This window comes from Orycteropus afer, unplaced genomic scaffold, assembly GCF_000298275.1.
Source record: "Orycteropus afer afer isolate SDZICR_OR568_19922 unplaced genomic scaffold, OryAfe1.0 scaffold00695, whole genome shotgun sequence".
NCBI lineage: Eukaryota > Metazoa > Chordata > Mammalia > Tubulidentata > Orycteropodidae > Orycteropus > Orycteropus afer.
The window spans coordinates 573,439-582,399 of NW_006922282.1; the positions used below are offsets into that span (position 1 = coordinate 573,439).

Consider the following 8,961-nt stretch of genomic DNA (forward strand, 5'->3'; position numbering starts at 1 on the left):
CTTGCTTGAGGAAAGTGAAGATGACTTGAAGCCCTTACTGACAAAGATAAAAGACTACAGTCTGCCATATGGATTACACCTCAATATAATGAAAATTAAAATCCTCAGAACTGGACCAATAAACAGCATTATGATGAATGGAGAGAAGATTGAAGTTGTAAAAATTTGATATTACTTGTCTCCACAACCAATACCAATGGAAGCAGCAGTCAAGAAATTAAACTTTGCAAATCTGCTGCAAAAGACCTCTTTAAAGTGCTGAGGAGCAAAGATGTCTCATTGAAGACTAAGGCATGCCTAAGCCAAACCATGGTGTTTTCAATCATCTCAAATGCATGTGAAATCTGGACAATGAATAAGTAAGACAGAAGAAGAGTTGATGCTTTTGAGTTGTGGTGTTGGCAAAGAATAGTGAAAGTACCCTGGACTGCCAGAAGAACAAACAAATTTGTCCTGGAGAAAGGGCAGTTAGAATGCTCCTTGGAAGCAAAAATGGCCAGACTTCGTCTGACCTACTTTGGTCATGTTGTCTGAAGGGACCATTCCCTAGAGAAAGACATCATGCTTGGTAAGGTGGAAGGTCAACAAAAAAGGAGAAAGACCTCAAGGAGATGTATTGACACACCAGCTGCAATGATGGTGGGATAATTAGAGCTGGACCACAATTGTTTTGTTTTTCTAGAGAACCCAGTCTAACACTTTGGTGCCGGGAGTGGTTCTAAAGGCAAGGCAAGGCAACCACTGCCCTGGAGTCAGGTCTGACTCATAACTACGCCTCCTTGGGTTTCCAAGGCAGTATCACTATAGAAGTAGATTGCCAAACCTTCCTTCTGAAGAGTGTCTGGTGGGTTTGAACCACCAGCCTTCTGAAGCAGTGAAATGCCTTAGGCACTATGCTACCAGTTCTAGAGACACAAAATCATAAGGATGGGCTTCCCAAACTGGTTCTCCAATTTGATTAATCATAAAGATACTAGTGCCCCTGCCTCTGTTAGTAAAGAAGGCCCAGCTAATCCATGGTGTGAGATGGCAACATTCATATGCAAAATAGCACCACACCAATAGATCGAGTACTTGTGAAAAGGAAGGCTCTGGGTGATCACATATTTGATACTTTTCTACAATTTTGTCAGCATGAGGAGTATAAGAAGCTGGTTGGTTGTTCCTACTTAGACTAGACAAAGTGATGAAAGAGCAAGATGAGCTCAGGGCAGCTGAATCACAGCTTCAGTGCTGCATAAAAAACCTCAATGTTTCCAGTTACACTCTGAAAGAAAGCCTTATTTCTTCTAGTAACAGAGCTGATATTGCCAAAAATCAAACACAGAGTCTTATTTTAAGGGTGGTTGAATTACAATGCCAATTAAATTACCAACCCAGAATGGTGTCTGAAGTTAAAGTGAGGGCATTGACAGGGAAAAAAATGGGATCCTAAAACCTGGAATGGAGAGATATGGGCAGAAAATCATGAAGATCAGGATATAGAGCCTGTAAATTCTATTGAATCCCTCCCATCTGAAGGGATTACTGTAAAACCTTATCCCCTCCACCTCAGTTTGATGGGATTAACCGATATGTTTCTGCTGGGTCATTGCCTGAGGCAGAGGCCATGGAAGACATTGCTGAATGTTCTCAGGAACTTCCCCAACCACCCATTGTTGCTGCTAGACCTATAACTAAAGTTAAGTCCAATGAGCCCCAAAGGGTGAAATACAAAGTGTGATTGAGGAGGCGGTATGCTACACCTGAAAAGATGTACTTGATTTTGCTAATAAAACAGACAGAAATGGAGAATATGTATGGGAATGGCTACTGAGGGTCTGGGATAATCACACAAGGAATGTGACTTTGGATCAGTCTGAGTTTATTGATTTAGGCCTACTAAGTACAGATTCTTCATTCAATGTGGCAGCTGCAGAGATTAGGAAAGGCTCTAATAGTTTATTTGGTTAGTTTACTGAATCATGGATTATGCAGTGGCCTATGTTAAGTCAAGTTGAAGTATCAGACCTGCCTTGGTATATTGTAGAAGAATGTATCCAGAGGCTTAGGGAAATTGGCCTGTTAGAATAAATTTATCAGATTAGACCCCTAGAGCCAGAAATGGAGAGTCCAGAAGACACGCCTTTCACCAGTACCATGAGGAATAAATTTGTGATGGGAGCTCCAGTACCCTTGAAGACTGCTGTGATTGTTATTTTATGTAAACTATATTTGACAGTGGGAACTGTCCTAATTGAACTGAAACACTTATCTATGATGGTGGTGATTGGACCCCATGGTAGTAGGTGCCAAGTGACAGCAGTTAATCGACAAAGGCAAGGTGGACATGGTTACCATAATGGACAGCAGAGTCAGAACAGTAATCAGAATAGTCTGACTCATGTGGAATTATGGCAATCACTACTTGTGCATGGTGTTCCTAGTAGTGAAATATGTGGTAATCCTTCTAAACATTTATTTGATCTGTATAGAGAGAAGAATTCTAGGTCACGTGAACAGCAGCCTAGATTGAATCACCAGAATAGAGAGTCACAGCTTCTCAAACAATTCCCAGACTTGAGTCAGTTTACAGACCCCCTGATTACCAAGGGGAAATTGGATTGACATTACATAATGGAGATAAAGAAAAATATGTCTGGAATACAGGAGATTCTTGAGGACGTCTCTTAGTATCACCATGCCCTGTGATTAAAGTCAATGGAAAATTACAGCAACCCAATTCTGTTATGACTGTTAATTGCCCAGACTCTCCAGGAATGAAGGTTTAAGTCACCTCACCAGGCAAAGAACCACGACCAGCTGAGGTGCTTGCTGAGGGCAAGGGAAATACAGAATGGGTGGTGGAAGAAGGTAGTTCTGAATATCAGCTATGACCACATGACCAGTTGCAGAAACGAGGACTGTGATTATTATATTTCTTCATTGTAAATGTGCATTAAATATTTTTGTTTCCTTTTGTTATGAACTGTGAAATGTAAATGAGGTTAATGCGTTTCAGTTGTATGGGTGTTAGCATATCATGTTAGGTGCAAATAAGACTTTATAATTGTCCTTATTTAGAGATTATATGTGGTTAAGAAGATGCGAACAATTGCCAAGTTGACAAGGGGTGGACTGTGATAGTTGGAGCTGTGTGTCAACTTGGCTGGATTACAATTCTGTGTGGTTTAAGCAATTGTGGTATGAGTTGTTCCAATAATGGGATCAGATGTATATGTTTAGAGCAGCCAATCTATTAAAGCGAGTTTCCTTAGGGGTGTGGCCTGCTTCTAGTATATTTATGGACATCTTTGGGAAAGAGACACTCTTCTGTGGATCAGGATTCTGTTGTGCTACCTACAACTGCTGTGAGTGAACAATCTACCATTCAGCCTGGAGATCTTGGATTCATCATTCATCATTCGTTGGACTCAACAGCCAGTATACTGCCTGCCAACCTTGATATCCTCAGCCACTGCAGTTGCATGAGTCGGGAAAAGCCTCCAGCTTGACGTTTGATCCAAGAACTTTGAACTTGCCAGCTTCTATAAGTGTGTGAGCCATTTTCCTAAGATAAATTTCTCTTTATATATATATATATATATATATAAACTTTACTGGTTTTGTTTCTCTAAAAATCATTTGGTTTTTAGTATCTGTACCTATAATTTTTAAAAAACACATATATTAGTGCAGAAGAATAGTTGTGGAATTGTTGCTTGCTCTTGCCTACCTGTAAAATGTATTTAACATTTTATTTTGTAATTTAGTTTTTTTCTGGATATTATAGAAAGTAAATAATAATAACACATTAAAGACAGAGTCAGTAAACCAAAAATAATTGATCAATGTTCATCTATTGCAGGATGAATACAGTCAAGAACCAATTCTAGTGAAGAAGAAGTTGAAGCTGCACTGAAGAATTTGGTGAAAAACATCGCTCCATTAATTGATTGAATACCCACTGAACTGTTTAAACAAACAGATATCACACTGGAGGCACTTACTCATCTAAGCTAAGAAATCTGGAAGATAGTTGACTGGCCAACTGACTGGAAGAGGTCCAAATTTGTACCCCATCCAAAGAAAGGTGATCCCACAGAATGTGGAAAATATTGAACATTGTCATTAATATTACATGCAAGTAAAATTTTGCTGAAGATAATTCAAAAATGGTTGCAGCAACACACTGACAGGGAATTTCCAGAAATGCAAGCTGAATTCAGAAGAGGACATCGAACAAGGAATATCTTTGCTGATATTAGATAGATCTTGGGTGAAAGCGTAGGATACCAGACAGAGGTTTACTTGTGTTTTATTGACTATGCAAAAGCATTTGACTGTAGATCATAACGAATTATGAATAAATTTAGAAGACTGGAAATTCAGCAACACTTAATTTTGCTCATGAGGAACCTGCACACAGACCAGGAGGTTGTTCTTTAAACAGAACAAGGAGATACTGAATGGTTTAAAATCAGGAAGGGAGTGTGCATCAGGGTTGTATCATTTCACCATAAATATAGGGGTTCTGGTAGCGTAGTGCCTAAGGCACTTGACTGCTAACCAGAAAGCTGGTGGTTCAAACACACCAGCCACTCCTCAGAAGGAAGGTTAAGCAATCTACGTCTATAGTGATACCACCTTGGAAACTGAAGAAGAGGTCGCTATGAGTGAGAGCGGACTGGATGGCACATAACAACAATAACATTCAATCTGTATGCTGAGCAAATAATTTGAGAAGCTGGATTATATGAAGAAGAACACAGCATCAGGATTGGAGGAAGACTTATTAACAACCTGTGATAAACATATGATACAACCTTGCTTGCTGAAAGTGATGATGACTTGAAGCAATTACTGATGAAGATTAAAGACTACAGTCTATTATGGATTATACTTTAAGGTAAAGAAAATGATAATCCTCTCAACTGAACCAATAAGCAGCATCAGGATTAATGGAGAAAAGTTTGAAGTTGTCAAAAGTTTCGTATTACTTGGTTCCATAATCAACAATGGAAGCAGCAGTAAGAAATCAGACAATGTATTGCACTGGGCAATTTTGCTGCAAATGACCTCTTTAAAATGCTGAAGAGCAAAGATGTCTCTTTGAAGACAATAGTGCAGCTAACCCAAGCCATGGTATTTTCAATCACCTCACATGCATGTGAAAGCTGGACAATGAATAAGGAAGACTGAAGAAGAGTTGATGCCTTTGAGTTGTGGTGCTGGAGAAGAATGCTAAGAGTACCATGTTCTGCTAAAAGGACTAACAAATTTATCTTGAAAGAAATGCAGCCAGAATACTCTTTGGAAGCAAAAATGACCAGATTTCATCTCACCTACTTTGGTCATGTTGTCAGAAGGAACCATTCCCTGGATATTATGTTTGGTAAAGTGGAGGGTCAGTGAAAAAGGGGAATGTCCTCAACAAGATGCACTGATACTGGAGCTGCAATGCTGCACTCAAGTAAGGACAATGAGGATGGCACAAGACTTGACAGTGTTTTGTTCTCTTGGACATAGGGTCTCTATGAGTCAGAGCTGACTCATCAGCAACTAACAACAACAACAATTTAAAGAAAATAAATATCATTTACTTTTGGATGACTTTCCTGTTCAGCACATATTATTTCCATAGCCTGTTTATTAGACTGCATATGATGGGATTAAAAATTGAGGGATTATAGTATAAAATACTATAATAATGAGATCAGAAATAGGTGCAGTTTCTGAAGTTGGTTTTAGATAACAATGAAGACAGTGTAGAGAAATAAAAAAACAGCCACATGTGGAAAGCAAGTGGAGTGGGTTTTTGAGTGTTCTTCTTTGATGGAATCCTCTTGACAGTGGAAAAGATGTAGAAAAAGAAAATTATGAAAATGAATCAGCAGAAATCTATCATGACACTAATGAGAATAAAAACAATTTCTCTTAATACATTTTCCAAGCAAGAAATAGCTAACATGTGGGGATATCAAAGAAGAATAGATGGACTATATTGGACTTACAGCAGGATAAGGAGAAGGTTCTTGCGGTGTGCATCACTGCACTCATACACCCACTCAGCCAAGATACAGCTACCATCTTCACATACATAGCCCTGTCCATGATAAAATCATAGTGCAGGGGATGGCAAATGGCAACATAGCCTTCAAAGGACATCACTGTGAGCACAAACAGCTCTGCAGCTGCTGAAAGCAGCACCAGAAAGTCCTGGGAGACACAGCCAAGGAATGAGATGGAGATTTTTTGAGTCAAAGAGTCACTGGAAAGTTAGTATTTTTCCCTTTGTAGTTAATAAGTACGGCAAGGGAAAATCCTTTGAGACTAATATGCACAAATATGGACTAAATGGAGTTCAGTGATCTTGAAGATGTCCCAGGACAAGACAATATTTTTATTGTTGTTTATACAGAAGGTCACCATGAGTAGGAGTTGACTGTTGTTGTTGTTAGATGCCATAAAGTCATCTCAGACTCATAGAGACCCTATGTACAACAGAATGAAACACTGCCTGGTCTTGTGCCAGCCTCACAATCCTTGCTATACCTGAGCCCATCGTTACAGCCAGTGCCAATCCATTTTGTTGTGGACCTTCCCCTTTTTTAATGACCCTTCACACTAACAAGCATGATACTTTCCTCCAAGGAACGATCCCTTCTGACAACATGACCAAAGTAGGTATGATGAAGTCTGGCCATTTTCTCTTTCCAGGAACATTCAGCTGCCCTCCTTCTAGCACAGATTTGTTCATTTTCTTGGTTGTCCATGGAACTTTCAGCATTCTTTGTCAACATCACAACTCAAAAGCATCAGTTCTTCTTCAGTCTTCCTTATTCATTGTCCAGCTTTCACATGCATGTGAGGTGTTTGAAAATGCCATGACTTGGGTTAGGCTCACCTTACTTCTCAAAGAGACACCTTTGCACTTCATCACTTTGAAGAGGTCTCTTGCAGCCTATTTTCCCAGTTCAATGTTGTTGTTGTTGTGTTGTCAAGTCAGACCCGACTCATAGAGACCTCTCCTTGGGTTTCCGAGGCCATATCACTATGGAAGTAGATTGCCCAACCTTGAACTGCCAGCCTTCTGGTTAGCAGTCAAGTGCCTTAGGCACTATGCTACCAGAGCTCGTAGTCTGATTTCTTGACTGCTGCTTCCATTGGTGTTGACAATAGAACCAAGTAATATGAAATCTTTGACAAGCTCCATCTTTTCTTCATTTATCGTGATGCTCCCCATTGGTCCAGTTGTGAGGATTTTTGTATTTTTTATGCTAAGGTGGAATCCATCCTGCAGATTGTAATCATTAATCTTTGTCAGTAAGTGCTTCAAGTCATCCTCACTTTCAGCAAGCAAGGTTGGATAGTCTGCTTATCACTAGTTGTTATTGAGTCTTCCTCCAATCCTGATGCCATGCTCTTCTTCATATTATCTTCTGGGATTATTTGTTCAGCCTACAGATTGAATAAGTATAGTGAAAAGATACAACCTTGATACAACCTCACTTTCAGACAGTAAATTTGTGTTGTCTGTGTATCGCTGGTTGTTAATTAGCCTTCCTCAAATCCTGATGCCACATTCTTCTTCATATAGCCCAGCTTCTTGGATTATTTCCTCAGCATACAGATTGAATAAGTATGGTGAAAGGACACAACACTGACACACTCTCTTCCTGATTTTAAACCATGCAGTATTCTTTTGTTCTGTTTGAACAGCTGTCTCTTCATCCATGCACATGTTCCTCATGAGCACAACTAATTGTTTTAGAATTCTCATTCTTCCCAATACTACATATTTTAATGATACACACAAACAAATGTTTTTGCACAGTTAATAAAATACAAGTAAATATCTTTCTGGTATTCTTTTTATACAGCCAAGATCCAGTTGGCATCAGTAATTATATCCCTCATTCCCCATCCTCTTCTGAATCCAGCTTGCATTTCTGAAAGTTCTCTGTCAATATATTGCTGCAACAGTTTTTGAATTATCTTCAGTAAGATTTTACTTGCATGTGATACTAATGATATGGTTTGATAATTTCCACATTTTGTTGGATTACCTTTCTTTGGAGTGAGTACAAATATGGATGTCTTCCAATCAGTTGGCCAAGTAATTGTCTTCCAAATTTCTTGATGTAGATGAGTGAGTGCCTCCAGTGCAGCATCCATTTGTTGAAGCATCTCAATGGGTATTTCTTCAGTTCCTGGAGACTTGTTTTTCACTAATTCCTTCAGTGCAGCTTCAACTTCTTCCTTCAGTACCATTGGTTCTTGATCAAATGCTACCTCCTGAAATGGATGAACATTGACTTATTTGGTACAGTGACTCTGCCTATTCCTTCCATCTTTTTTCTTTTGATATTTTCTGCATCATTCAATATTTTGTCCATAGAATCTTTCAATATGGCAACCTGTGGCTTAAATATTTTCTTCAATTCTTTCAGCATGAGAAATGGCAAGCATGTACTTCTTCTTCTTCTTCTTCTTTTTTTTTTTTTTTAACTCCAGGTCTTTGCACATTTCATTATAAAAATTGACTTTGTCTTCTCTAGTTGCTCTTTGAAATCTTCTGTTCATCTTTTATCTTCTCATTTCTTCAATTTTTTTTGGCTTCTCTCCAATCAAGGGTAAGTTTTAGAGTTCCTTCCTATATCCATTTGGTCTCTTCTTCCTTTCCTATCTTTTTCATGACCTTTTGCTTTCTTCATGGAGATGTTCTCGATGTCATCCCAAAATTCCCCTGGTTTTTGGTTAATGGTATTGTGATAGTTGAAGATGTGTCAACTTGGCTGGACTCCAGTTGTGAGTGGTGGTTTCCATGATGGATCATATGACTGCGTTCTAAGCGGCCGGTCGGCCTAGGGGGAGTTTCCCCAGGGGTGTGGCCTACCTGCAATACTATCCCAGGGACAAACTGGAAGAACGGCATTCCGGACTATATACTTCCTGGAGCGAGCAGCTCGCTGCTCGCCC

General features: G+C 39.3%; 1 pseudogene; it reads right to left on the bottom strand.

The window, feature by feature from the left end:
- Positions 1–5,611: 5,611 nt before the first annotated feature.
- LOC122151769 lies at positions 5,612–6,739 on the bottom strand (annotated as a pseudogene).
- Positions 6,740–8,961: the final 2,222 nt, after the last annotated feature.